We start from the raw sequence: 14,718 nt of genomic DNA, 5'->3' as shown, positions 1-14,718 counted from the left end.
TGCCGCCAGAGAGGTGAACAGCGCAGCGAAAACAAGGTCGTCTGTTGCTTTGTGATGCGCTGGCTTTGTAAACTTTGAGAGCAATGTGTTCTTCTATTGGGGTCTCACACTGGTTATAGCCACACGCCCCTCTCTAGCTGGTGCAAACCCCTGGCATGGTCAATGGAAGGCCTGACTAGTAACCTGACTAACGCAACCCTTCATCCAGTTTGCAGATTCAGAGATTCCGAGGCCAGAGGGGCCCATCATCTCACCTCCTGTGTGGCACAAGCCAGAGAACGTTCCCACCATACTTCCTAGAGCAGATCTGTTCGAAGAACAGGCCATCTTGATTTATTAATGGTCCGTGATGGTGATTCCACCCCCACCCCCTCTTGGTAAGTTGTTCCAATGGCTCATTACTCTCACTGTTAAAAATGCACACCTTGTTTCCAGTGTGACTTCGTCTACCTTCAGCGCGAGATGCTGAAGTTTGGGGTGTGGTCTTACGAGACATTGGTCATCAGGGCTTTCAAGGCTGCCACCGATGCCTCCATCGAAGGAGGGAATTGTGTGCATAGTAGGCTGAGCACTGGAGGGGGATCTGAGTTCTATTCCCAGCTCTGTCACTGGCCTGCTGGGTGTCCTTGAGCAAGTCTGTGCCTCAGTTTCCCCACCTGCAAAATGGTGAAGATGCTGTTGACTGCTTTTATGAAGGGCGTGGCGATCTGTGGAGGAAAAGTGCTATGCCAGCGCTAGCTGGTGTTTCAAAGGAAAAAAAGCAGGGGTTTTACTGGAGGCACATGGGTGGGAGTTTATCTCAGGAATCAAACTGCCCACAGATAATTAAACCCACCTGTTAAACCAGATACTGAATCTGCGAGAGCTGCTTTCCCTTCAGATACAACCGTCCATGCTTGACATGGAGCACAGACAGAGACCTGATCGTATACCATGACAATTAGGAAGGGGTTGTAATATCTGGTTGGACACAGCACCTTCAGGGATTGCCAAAATACCCACAGGGAAGGCAAGACCCTTCATCTCTGCTGTACCCCGAAATAACCCTATCCCAAGTAGAGCTGAACCCTGAAAGAGAACCAGAGCCTCCAGGAAGTCCATTAAGAACTTTGCTGTTGATTTTACTTGAAACGTGCTCAGATGCCACCGTGAAGGGCAGTGGAACAAACGCCTAAAATAGAGAGACAGATCATCCCAAGTAACCCTCCTTAAACTTTCCACTGCAAAGGGGGAGAGAGGGAGCGAATGAATGACCAGGCAGACAGGAGCAACCTGTCAACCAGCCCTTAATCCTTTTGTATGCTTGCAACAATGTAATAATGGCTATTAATTGTTATGTAGGATTTGTATTATTGCAGTACCAGGGCCACAAAGTGCTTGGCACTGTGCAAACACAGAACAAAAAGATGGCCCTTGCCCCAAAGAGCTTACAATCTAGACTAAGACAAGAGATAACAGGTGGATACAGGCAGATTGATGAGGGAATACAAGGATACAGTGAGACAATATTACTCCGTGTGACTGAGTGTTCTCAGAACACCAGCATCACTTGTCCTTCCATTGCTTGAGGCTTGTAGCTGCAAGATACCTTTCCTCGTTATCCGCTTTTACATACCGTTCACTTGCCTACATCTCTCTACTGTCACCGAGACCAAAATACCTGACACTAAGGTATCAGAGACACACGCACACATATCTGAGTTCTGCTTTGAGCCGCAGGATAGGGTTGGTGAGGGAAGGCCTGGGCTGGAAGGAGAGGGTAAAGAATCTAGAGGGAATAGCAGAGGCAGTGGTTCCCAATCTTTTGGAGTGGAAGCCCCACTGGTTAACACTAGGTAAAACACACACCCCCTCACCGGCCATAGCAACATATAACCCTTATAAACACCTTTAATGATGACAATAACAATAACCCTAAATTACATAAATAATAATAATAAATGGCTCTAACCTGAGTGAGAAGCGAAGCCTTCCCTGGCTCAAGTAATAGAGGTGGGCCCTGGCTCCAGGCCCCCACCAGCTGGGCTGCTTCTCTCCAGCCAGGCGCCTGGCCAGTGCGGGGCTGGGGGGCGGCTTCTCCTCCGCTCCAGCCGGCGCGAAACTCAGGGGGCTAAATAACCTCAGTATTACTGAAGCCTCATGGACCCCCTGGAATCTTTGGTGCCCTCCCCCCCACCAAGGAGGTCCTGCCCCCCCAGGTTGGGAACCGTTGGTCTAGAAGAGAAAGAAAGAGGGTGTTGGAGAGAGAGATCGTTTAGCGAATGAGGAAGGCAGATTCTGGAGGGCGATAGGCAGGAAGAGAGGAAGGGGCTACAGAAGAAGGTCCCTGATTCAGCAAACCACTCACGTTCAGCAAAGGACGTGCAAAAGTTCCATTGACTTCAATGGGACTTCGGACCTGATCCGACACCCACTGAATACAAACATTCTCATTGACTTCCATGGGCTCTAGACTGGGTCCGCAAGCCCGTGTTTCAGTGATTTGCTGAATGGGGCCCAAAGAGAGAGCCCGCCAGAGGCGAGAGAGAGAGAGAGTCAGCCCGGAAGGAAGACGGGAGCACAAAGAAAAGCAAATCCCTGGTGACCCACTAGAGCGTCTCAGTTTGCCAGAGGAACTGGGCATGTGCACTGAAGATGAAATCTTGATCCACTGAGATCAGTGGCAAAACTCCCGTTCACTTCCCGTGGGCCTAGTGATCTCATCCTAAATCGCTGCTCCTGGGCAAAGCTCAGTGCAATGCCGAAGTGCTGCGTATGGGTGGGGACCTGCGCCTCCAAAAATAATAGTGATTTTACCCGGCTCTCCTTGACCGACACAGGCTTCCAGGGAAAGCATTGCTCGCTCCTATGCTCTGGGCCTTCTCTTTGCTTTCTTGCAAACCTGTAGCTTTTTAAAATGGCCGAGTTCCACTTTCTTGGAAAACGACGTAATAAATAAATGCATAAAATCCAATGCCCCCTCCCCCCTTCGTTATGTGGCTGAGTATTGCTGGTGTTAATTGGAGCCACCGGGCATGTGGGAAGGAACAAATCCCTTTACGGGGTACGCTTCAGCCTGGAGGGCATGTCGGCAGCTTATTTCAACCCCTCGAAGAGAGAGACTGATCAGAACTCCGGCGGCTTGCACCGAGCCGGGGGTGCTGCTATAATAGTTAAAACGCAGCGTTTGGGTGGAAAGTATAGAAACCACATGTTTGTCCAGCTGAGTTCTGCTGCTGCTCAGGGTTTGATTTGTGGCGATACGGCCTGCTGTGCTTATTTGTTCGGCCGGGCGGGGAGGGGCGTGTTTCTCTTTGTGTTGTTGTGCTATAAGTAGTTATGATGCTGCTCAGATGACAGCCCCGGAGAGTGGCTTTTTCTGAGTTGGGTACAGCACTGGCTGGTTATGCTTTGCCCTACTGCTGTTGCTGGAAGGGCTCTTGTAGAGGCCGGAGATTTGGTGAGTCTCCATGGCCCTGCCAGTTCCTGGACTCTCTGCTGAGACCACCACCCTGAGGACCACCCAGTGCTCTTGCTGCTGCTTTTGTAATGCAGACATCTGCCCACGGGGGACTGGACTCAGACGTCAAACCCGTATCCCATCTGCCTCCTAATGATCACGGCGTCCAGTCAGTGTAGACCAGGACAGGTGAGACCCAGTGATCCAGAGTCGTCACTGAAGTCAGTTATCTTGGGCCTATCCCGAGCCTTGATTTCCTCGTTACGGGCAGGACCTGAGGTGTCTGTTAGATGAGGAAATCGCGGAGGGCAGTAGGGTTTATACGGCTTTCTTTAACGAAGCTTGGTTAATAAAAGGCAGAGAGTCCCTGTTTTCAGCTCAGGTTTGCCTCCCGCTGGTGCAGTGGTATGCTGAACTGAAAACCCATCAGAATCATAGAAGATGGGGATTGGGAGGGACCTCAGGAGGTCACCTAGTCCAACCCCCTGCTCAAAGCAGAACCAACCCCAACTAACCCATCCCAGCCAGGGCTTTATCAAACCGGGCCTTAAAAACCGCGAAGGATGGAGATTCCACCAGCTCCCTCGCCCTGAATCCAGCTGCTACTCTGTGAGCCATGCAACAGCTATTAGGCTCACAGACACCCACAAACCCTGAGGGGCGGGGGGGGGGGCGGTATTTTCTTGCTCTGATCCTCATGCGGTTCGAGGTGCTTCAGCATTGCCATTACAGGGGAAGCCCAGAATCTGGGTCTCAGGCAGGCTCTGCCGATCCTACCCTTGTGCCAATAGAAAATTGAAAATATTGACGAAATTTCAAATTTGGGGAGGGGGGAACCCCAAAGTCCTTGAAAATGTTCAGTGAAATTTTCACCATATTCCCCTAACATTTTTTTATCCAACTGCCAAGCTGGTTGGAACTTTTCAAATTTGGGGGTGGGGAGGCGCCTTCCATTAGATTTTGACTTTTGAAATTCAGGGAGAAAATGGGAAATCAAGGTCAAAACATTTTTTGTAAATTTCTCTTCCCACTTTTTGAGCAGTTCTGATTACTTACATCGAGTAGCATTGTGCAAGGAGCCCCACTGTTTTCAATGGAGCCGCCTGCAGAAGAAAGTGACAGACCCAGAACCTAAATATAACCTGGAGGCTTAAACTGGGGATGGGTGAACCAATTTGATCTAATTTTGAACCCTCTCAAAACATTGTTGTCTTGAATTTTCAATGCAAGCTTGAATCTTACTGGGCTGGCGCTCTGCCTAAGAGAGACGATGGTAAAAGGAATAGTGGGGGGAAAGAAATGAAAGAAATGTGAAAAAAGGAGAGATACTGGGATAAATCCTGGCCCATTGAAGTCAATGGCACAATTCTCATACTAAAAAGGGCAGGATTCCACCCACAAAATATTAAAACAGGTTGAAAAATGGTGAATACAATTTCATGAAGAATTTTGAAATTTCAAAGTTGTTTCCACTTCACAATGTTCAAAATGAACCCATTTTCTGCTAAATTTTCCATGATTTTTTTTAACCAAAGTCATTTTCAGTAGAGTGATCGACATTTTGTGTTTACCAAAAGCTAAGTTTTCAGTAAGTAAATGCAGTTTCAGGTAAATAAAAAAAATTGATGATGATTTTGATTAAAAAAAAATCCTGGAGAATTTAGGAAAAAATGGGAAAATGTCTATAATGCCGACAATTGTTTTGCACAAAGATTTTGTTTTGTTTACAAGGCCATTTTTCGATTAGAAAAGCTGATGCAAAAACTTTTTGACCAGCTCTCCAGCATATACACTGTACACAGGTCAACCACATGATGCTAATGTGAGTCCAGAGTGGGGAATGTAGGAGCTACTTCCAGAAACAGTGTGACATGATTTTTTTCTTGTGTGTTTGGTGCCTAAACACTGTGCGGTTGGATACTGTACACATGGAGAAAGACAGACAAGATCTGCCCCAGACACACACATGGTTCAGAACTTCAGCTGACCAATCAGGCGCCTCCGTTTACCCAACCTACTGCACGGACTTTCTGTGTGGCTGAACTGTGCAAATCTGCGTTTGCAGAGCTGTCTATTCTCTAGTGCCCTGAAATAAATTACGAAGTGTAAACAATTAGCAATAAACCAGGTCCTTCGCTGCACAGACCCTTTGCCATCCCGATCCACCCTCTGCTAAACCCTTTCATAATCGGCAGCCTACAGCGTGATTCTTTCCCCCTTTCCAGGAGCGGGGTTAGGACTTTTTCCTACCAGGACAGTAGAGAGAGCCATGAGCTGGCAGCACTCCAAGGTGGACACCGCCGTGACACAATCCTTCCCTGAAAGATGAGTGGCCAGCCAGTTTTCTTAATCCAGCCACTTTGGAAAAATTGTTTGTTCTCATCCAGTTTGAAACAGCTTCAAAGTGACCTCCAGTCTAGACTGTGCCAAGATAAATTACAAACCCAAAGAGCTGATATAAACCATAGGGGGAGCGAGTCATTTGCTTTAATGTGATTAAAACAAGGTATAATTAGGTATGTATGTATATGTGCATGCACACTCTCGTCTGCTGGAAAGCTTTTGTATTGCTCACCTCTTGACGGCTGAGATTTCTCCAGTGGAATCAAATCTTCTGTGGTTTGAGAAACACTGTCTCTTTAAGACTGGCGGGGCGGAGACCCAAGTGGATCCTTTCCCCTCCCACAACTTCAGCCAGCCAGTTAGATTGTAGCAAGCGGGCTAGGCTGCATAGCAACAGGTATAAAAGGGACAGTGGAACAAGAAAAATAGCAGGAGAGCGCTGGTGATGTTGTGAGCATGGAGGGACATATAGTTCTTTGGCACAATCCTGGCAGCTAAGACTGACAGAGTGGCACTATTCGAAGAAGAGAATTACTGGGCTGTAACAGGGTGATAGAGGCCCATGATCCTAGAAACAATAACAGAGAACAACAGAAGATGAGATAGGGAGATAAATGGTGCCTTCCATGTGAAAACCAACAGATAGGAAGGCCCAAGAGGGCCAATCATCACTAGTGGATCTGACCCTAGAGCATGATTTTCCTACCACATAATCCAGTGTGACTCCTATGCTCTGTACAGACACAAAGACACAGTCTGTGCCTTAAAAAACTTACCAACATGCTAGACCCTGTAACTAATCTGTTTGGTTATTGTGTCCAGGTCAATGGTTTGGTTTTCAGGCTTGAAGTTTTAGACAGACATACATCTAAACAATCTCTCCGGCATTGTCTGTGTTTAAAAAAGAATAGCTTAAAAAGAACAAGGTTACTTTAACCATTATTCATCAAATCTTTCTGTTTATGCTGCACAAGCTGACGGAGCCAATATTATTCAGCAGAAGTACTACACAAACGTTAAAATATAGCCCTATTAGCAGTAGATATGTCGAAAGTGTTCATGAGTGTGTCATCTGGGTCAGAGTTATGGCTGATCTGGAAACACGTACGGTGAGCTGTTACATGTCAATAGTGTCTTTCACCAATTTTGCTACATAAGCTGCTGGACTAATGGAAAATAGCTGATGTTATTTCCTTTCTTTTTAATGCTTTAAGGATAGATTTTGCCGCCGTTACTCACATGGTGATCACCTCACTCCACAAGAGGTCCTGCTGATTTTATTGGGACTACACAAGAAGTAAGGTACTACTTAATGTGAGTAAGGATATTACACTCTGGCTCTCATTATGCAGTTAGAATAAGGGCTAATCACGGGAGCAGCTTTAACCTGACAGAGCTTTTCATGGGGTTGGTGTTTATGAATCCAAGTGTCAGCAAATCAGTTTCCATAATGAGGCTCTGGAAACGTTAAGAGGATTGCACGTGTAAAGTAAATGGGCATTATGATTTCTAACAAACCATTCAGGGGTAATTCTCATAAGAGGTTTTGATGGTCTCAGTCCAAAACTATCTTGATTAAAAAGCACAAGAATTGCTGTACTAAGGACAATATTCCGTCTCATCTAGACACCCTTTCTCTGGTACCACAAGTTTAAAAGGCAGGAAAAAATAAAAACCTAGACTTCGGTGGGAGACGGTGCAGCCTGAGACTGCATTTTCATCCCGGCCCTAAGGAACAATCAGCCCATGCCCTGAAGCATGAGGAGAGCTGATAACACCTGGAATTTTTTATCCTTGCTAGTGTAATTGCAGTTGCTATTCCTGGTCATATCTGTTTAACCATCGCATCTGAGATATGTGCCTCAGAACCAGTTTTAATCTTTCTTTTTTCCCCTATGGAAAATAAGCTGAAATCTGCTCAAATAACTTTAAGCTTAAAATATATGGTTCCTGTTCTCATTGCTGGGTTTGTTTTTCAACAAGCCACAATTGAATCAAGAGCAGTTGGTGAGAAACTAACGTCCTGTCTACACTAGAAAGTTGTGCAGCTCTGGCTGTTGGTATTGTTACAGCAGTAAAATCCGCCTTGTGTGGATGCAATTCTACCAACGTAAAGGTGCTGTATACCACTGTAGCTATTCCTATATGGGAAGGGGACTAACTCTAGTGGTATGAGGCACTTTTATACTGGTAGAACTGTGTCCACACATGGGGACGTACCAGTACAATTGGAAAATCACCTCCCTAACTGACATAGTTCTGTTAGGAAAACGGTCCAGGGTTGGCCAGGCCCAAGGAACAGTTGGAAGATGCACTCTGCCGTTTCTGCAGAAGGCTGAGGAGGGTTTTTGTGCTACCTGACTTCAGCAAAGGATGAAGCGAGCAATGGATTTCATCTGTTAACAGTGACGCTCTCTCCAGCTCTGGGCGGGGTCGCTTACCAACCCCGTGTTTGCGGGTGTCCCTCCTTCCCCACGCAAACGCTTTACGGCCATCAAGCTCTCTTTCCAACCACGAGATGATCTCCAAGTGAAAACAAAGACAAGCCGAACAGCTGGTGCTGACTTCTGGGCTACAGTTAGCAAACTCAGCTGTGCTGCTTATTGGGGGGGGGGGGTGGTTATAGATCGGGGGGGGGGGGGGTTGCTTTTTCTCCCCCGGTTCATTTCTGCTCATGTGTTTTCCAAAGTGTATCTGCATGGGTGAGGGGCAAACGAACGTTGACCAGCTAAGGACCCTGGCAGCACCCAGTTTGCAACCAGCAGAGCAGACCTTAGCCAGCCTCTTATAGGGCTGGATTCGGCGAGTGCGCTCAGCTCCCCCTGATTGCAAACGACAGAGCCCTACGGCAGTCCCGCCGCCTGGCTAAGACGACAGGTCCTCCTGTACGCCTTGATCCTAGCAGCCTCTAATATGGAGTGGGCCAGATTCCCGTGCTAATGGCGAGGGCAACGGTGGGCCACAGCGGAGACCCCCGGCGACGTCAGGATGCCTTTGGAGGCACCCCGGCTTAATGCCTTTGGCTTGTCGCGCTGCTGTTTGCCCGGTGGATGTTTGAGCTCCACAAAGCGCTGCAGTCCCCTTGGTTCAGCGAGACTGGGAGAGGGATTCACCCTGGTGTCTGGGCAGCCCTTCCCCGCCCAGTGGTATGCATTCACATGGCGATGGCTGCGGGTGAGCCAACGGGAATGCACTCCGCGAGGGATTTTTTTTCTCGCTTTCCTCCAAAGCATCAGGGCTGGCCATGGCTGGAGATGGGACGGTGGGTGGGGCATGCCAGGCCTCTGTGGTGGCACCAAGCGTTCTCCCTCTCAGGGGCCTGCCCGGCGGGTTCTTGCTCATGTGCTCAGGGTCTAACCAGTTGCTGTGTTCAGGGTCGGGAAGGAATTTCCCCCAGGTCACATTGGCCGGGACCTTGGGGAGGGGTTTGCCTTCCTCTGCAGCATGTGGGTGCGGGTCACGTGCCAGGATTATCTGGGTACAGCTCACTTAACCATTTCCCTGCCATTGCGGGGGCCTCAGGGCCTGGTGGGCCTCAGTCCCCCCATGCTCTGCCGGTGGCGCATCGTACCCTGGTGTCCTGTGATCTGTTTCGGTTGCTGGGCAGGGTGCTGGGTGGAGTTGGTGGCCTGGGCTATGTAGGAAGTCAGCTGGGATGATCTGGTGGTCCCTGTCTGGCCGTATGTTCTCTATCTCTAAGCACATATTGACTGCCCTGCATCCCTAGCGCATCTCTGCATTCGCACCCCTTGACTTACTGAGCGGGGCAGGACCTTGGCGTTCGCAACGGCTCTGGTCAAAAAAAAGCCAGGGGACCTCAGTGGCGTCTTTCTGCCAGGGCAGCCAGCTCTCAGCATGGCCCTGCCAGCTGCAGCTCCGGGGACATGCCCAGGTCCTCCAGTAGCAATTGGAGCATTTGTGTCTTAATCAATGAATTTCTTCCGGCTACGGCCGGGCATGAGTCACTGCCACGCTGGCCCGGCTGCCCCACCGAGGCGCAGGGCCCCCACATGGGGGTGGGGGAGGGAAAGGGTACGCTTTACTGGGGGCTAGGAGGGCCTGGCCCAGGCTGTAATTTTCATGGCTCATCAGATGGTATGTATGGGAGGAGGGATTGTGGTCTGTGTGTGGGAGGGAGCCCGCCTTACAAGTTTGTACTGGGCCTGAAAAAATTCTGCTTGAGCCCTGCCGCGGCGTGGCGAATGACTTGCTTTGCGATGTGCGGAGGGTCCCTGGGGCAGCTAGGAAACCAGCTCTGGGCAGCCCCGTTCTAGTCCATTTGGTCAGCGATTTACGCCTGCAAACCTGCAACCTCCCGCGTCATTGTCGATGCAGGCTCGGGCATTCTTCGGCCACATAAATTTCAGGTCCGCGGGCTTTGAAGTTTCCAGTGAGGACGTTTGTTTTTGTTTGTAGTGTTGCTTATCACTTTACTGCCCCCTCCCTGTCTCCACGTGGGCTCCACTCTCCATGTAGCCCCATCCTTCCGTCCATGCAGGCCCTGCTGCCAGGGACCGCAGCGCTGCCAGAGAGCACTGATAAGGATGATGGATGGGGAGAAGGCTGGCTCCACTATGGCCCAGTGGCTTCCTGGGAGCTCGAGACAGTCTAGCTGTTCCAAAGCCCATTGGAATGCTTGTTTAGAAGCTGGAAAGCCGCTGGGGAGGGGGAAGAAAGGGGCAGAAAACGCTGCATCCGTCCCCCTTCCCAGCTGAACCCTCAGCCGGGCTGCGATAGCAGATTTCAGCACCCTTCCGTTGCAATGATTTGCTCACATGTTGACAAGGTTACCTTTCAGCATCTAGCCCACCCTGTGATCCCGTTCTGCCAGGCAAGCCCTGCCGTATGCCCTGGCTCTGCTTCCACCAGAAGACGGTGTAGGCAGCCATAGCAAACCAGGGAACAGAGCAGGGCCCGCTTCACCCCCTCTTTCCACTTGGCACAGCCAGTCCCCGCCCGTGCAAAGGGCGTGTCAAATGTCAGCCGCTGTCTCAGTGAGGGGAGAGGTCTGATCTGCAAACAGTTTGTATCCCCTTTTGCACCGGTGCAAGTGACCAAAGCAGGAGAGAATTAGGCCCAGTGAATCACAGTTTCTAAAAAAAAAAAAAAAAAAAAATTGTTTCATTCCTGTCTGGATTTTTTGACCTGGGTTTTTGATCTGGCCCTTGATCCCAAAGCTGGTCACTGACAGCTGATTTTTGTCCTCACAAAACAAAGGTTGTTTAAGACACACACACAACTTTAGTTTCCCCTGCCCTCAGCCCCCTGGGATGAAATTGTTGTGGTGGGAGGGGATATAAACCATCTTCCCCGTGACTCTAGGGCCGGCTGGGAGTGACTCTGGATCCGGCCCTGAGAGGCCTGTGTCTTTCGTCAGCTGCTGCTGGATTCGAAGCCCCTGACAGGTAAGAGGTGCGTCGCGGGGGGTGGTGATGTGTCGGCCCTGCACTGATTAGCGTTCTGTCTGATAGCCCAAGAGAGTGCAGGGCTATGTGTGGATGGACCTGCGGGCGGAGGATCCTGGCTCGTCAGGGACTCATGTTTCAAACTGGCTCCCACTAGAGGCCAGTCCCCCCACGTTTCCAGCTGAGCTGGCCTGACAGACATGGCTGCTTGCGAGCTGCTTTTGATATGGAGCCAAAGGGGCACCGAGGACATCTGTGCTCCAATGAGCATCTCCTCCTTCCACGCTCAGGCGTTTTCCTTCCGCCTGGCCCTAGGGAGACAGCCGAATCCCGTGTTTAGGGCACCGCGGCCCATCGTCCTGGAGATGATGCTGATATGACAAACATCGCATGGTGACTTCACTGCCGGGCTAGGAAGGAGGAGATGGCTATTTCGTCAGCAAAATGGCCTGGGGACCATGACAGACGGTACATGAAAAATCTCCTCCCCACCTGGGAAAGGCTCCTTTAAGAAGAACTTTGGCCCTTAAATTCCGTTAAAGACCCACTAATGCCTCACGGGGAATAGTGGAAAGCGTTGTTCAGGTTAGACAAGTTTCTTCTCGTGTCCATTTCCATTATCTCCCTTCACTCCTCCTTTCTGGATTCATCCAAACAGGGTCACAGAGGGTAGGTGTCTGCCAGGGCGATTTGGGGAAAGACCGCCTGCACGATGCCATCTTCGCTATCCCCGGGCGTCCCACGGGCTGGTTAAGCCACGCTGCCAGGCCTGACGCATAGCTCCACCGAAAAGCAAGGGCTTGTGAGCTGCAGATCCTGCGGGAAAACCTGGACCATAGACTCCATTTGGAAAATACATTTATTATTATTAGCATTTTATTCTATTCATTCAAATACCCAGAAACAGGCAAGATCCTTCACGAAGTGAAGACGAGTCAGGACAAGCTCTCCGCCCCCTAGAAAGCTTCCAGCCTCCATTCTGCAGGATGCAGGAAGTGCGAGTCGGAAGGATGAGAAGTGGGGAGGGGAGAGGGCAGCTGAAGGTGGTCATGGTAGATCGGTCGCTTTTTCATCTGAGGACCCCAAAGCACTTTACAAACCTGCCCTGGGCCTCGCCGCCCTCCTGCAGTGAAGGGCATTGTAATAACCCTCATTTTGTTGATCAAAGTTTAGGCCCAACTTTTCAGAATGGTCCTGAGTCTGGGGGGCCGATCTGACACCCCATGGGCCAGATTTTCCGAGGTGCTGAGCACCCGCGCTTCCATTAGGGCAGATCCATTGGTGTAGCCCCTTCCATGGAAGGACGCTGAGTTACAGCTGCTCAGCATCCAACCCACTGACATCAATTGTTTTCCAGGTGGTTGCCATGCAGGCCTTTAACCCTTTAATGACTGCAGAGCTGTGCCTGGCTCCATCTCAGCGTGGCTGGAAGGCCAAGGCGTGAGGATGGTGGTAATAATGGGTGAGCAGCACTTCCCGAACAGCCTTGGTGAGTGAAGAGCAGCAAGGAAAGGGTTAATATGGAGCAGTGCAATGTTAGCCAAACACCCGCTGAGCGCCAATGCCAAGGACCTTGTCTGCACTCGGAGTTTGCCCCGATTTAGCCACTGGTAGCCAGCAACGGCTGCAGCTCCACCCCGAGTGCAGAGAAGCAGGGGTAAGCTCCAGCAATGCAGATCACGGCTTTCCTTGTCTACACTTGGCAATTGCCCTTGGGTAGTTACACTCCTCCATGTCCACTGACGCCGGAATCCCAAATACAGAGCAGACCAAAGAAAATGCTGCCCAAAGGCCATCTCCATAATTATTTTACTCTTCCTTTCCACCCTTTTTCCTTTTCCATTTGTTTTGCTGGCCTGCATTGCTCAACTCCTCCAGTCCCAGCTTCTCCCCGCATGAAAAACCCTCTGAGAATCTCGTGCCCACGGGAGGAGTCTGGCTTCAGTCTCCTATAACGGGTGGCTGAGAGCTACTGTGAATTCACCAAGAATCCCAGACTTTAGGGATTACTTTGGCTATGCCACTCATCTGGTCCTCCAAAGCAGCGCTAACCGCTTCTTGCCAAATACGAACACCTGACAAACAAGCTAATTGCAGAGCTTCCATCCGACAATGAACAAGTTGGATGTGTTTCCACACTGGTCTTTTTATAAAGGTTTCTTAAATAGAGGTTGTGCTTGCAATTAAATAACTGTATCTGGGCTCCCAAAAACAGGAGGACAGGGCAATTTAAAAACGTATTAAACTGAGTTTTTGGCAGTTCTCCTGGACTTAGAACAATGCATGAATTTAAATGGTGCTGTTTCAAATATATGACCTAGCTTTAAATGCGATTAAATAAAGATGTGCAAGATGAAGGGAAGGCAAAACCTTCCTGGATGCTTTTCCCCCTCAAAATAACGAGGAAGGTTTAGTAGTGTTGGATTCCAGGAACAAACTTTGAAACACAGTCTTTTCTCTGAATGGTGTATTTGCGTGTGTACGTGCATGCATATACGCTACTATGTTAAGGCCCAATTTTTCCCAAATCTTCAGCTTGGCTTCTGCTCTTGCGTTTCTGCACTCACTGTCATTTGCACACGCACATTAAAAAATTTGCACATGCAAGTGCTGGAATGCTTGGAGAAGCATAGACCACCAAAGGAATTTGAGGAAAATTACAGGATGCTTTTCCTCAAAAGAATGAACCAAAAAAAAAAAAAAAAAAAAGGGCAAAAGAATCCATCCATCTGCATGTAGACTTCCAGAAGGTCAGATCTACAATATCCTTGTTATACAAGTTCCAGAGGGGTAGCCGTGTTAGTCTGCATACAGCAAAAGCAGCGAGAATCCTGTAGCATCTCGCATCTGACGAAGTGGCTTGCGGCCCACGAAAGCTTATGCCTGCAGAAATTAAATTTGTTAGTCTTTAAAGTGCTACCGGACTCTCGCTGTTCTTGTCATACAAGATCCATATGAACAGAGACAAAAATACACGTTGACTATTTGTGAAACAGAATACATTTGCTACAGAAAGACAACTATCTTCATTGAGCTTTAGACCAGTGGTTCTCAATGAGGGGTACGCGTACCCCTGGGGGCACACAGAGGTCTTCCAGGGGGTACATCAACTCATCTAGATATTTGTCTAGTTTTACAACCCGCTACATTAAAAAGTGCTAGCAAAGTCAATACAAACTAAAATTTCATACAGCCAATGACTTGTTTATACGGCGCTATATACTATGCATTGAAATGTAAGTACAATATTTATATTCCAATTGATTGATTTTATAATTATATGGTAAAAATGAGACAGTCAGCAATTTTTCAGTCATAGAGTGCTGGGACACGTTTGTATTTTTATGTCTGATTTCTTAAGCAAGTAGCTTTAAAGTGAAATGAAACTTGGGGGTACACAAGACAAATCAGACTCCTGGAAGGGGTACGGTAGTCTGGGAAGATTGAGAACCACTGCTTTAGATAGTGACATTTGTATGACTCAGGTTTATATCTACGTTAGTGACAGGATTTCTCACTGACACCCTATAG

The 14,718-nt window shown here is 49.0% G+C and overlaps 1 long non-coding RNA gene across 1 annotated transcript; it reads left to right on the top strand.

Annotated features, from left to right (window-relative positions):
- The first annotated feature begins 267 nt into the window (after positions 1 to 267).
- On the top strand, positions 268 to 11,929 carry LOC137165365 (uncharacterized). The gene is made up of 4 exons (XR_010923349.1): positions 268 to 377; positions 6,997 to 7,096; positions 11,105 to 11,187; positions 11,846 to 11,929. It is a non-coding gene; the product is annotated as an uncharacterized lncRNA (long non-coding RNA).
- The last annotated feature ends 2,789 nt before the right edge of the window (positions 11,930 to 14,718 follow it).

This window comes from Emydura macquarii, unplaced genomic scaffold (assembly GCF_026122565.2).
Source record: "Emydura macquarii macquarii isolate MOO-44397 ecotype Brisbane River unplaced genomic scaffold, CSIRO-AGI_Emac_v2 contig_2768, whole genome shotgun sequence".
Classification (NCBI taxonomy): domain Eukaryota; kingdom Metazoa; phylum Chordata; order Testudines; family Chelidae; genus Emydura; species Emydura macquarii.
Note: the sequence above shows the minus strand (reverse complement) of the source record. Positions and strands in the feature narration are given on the sequence as shown.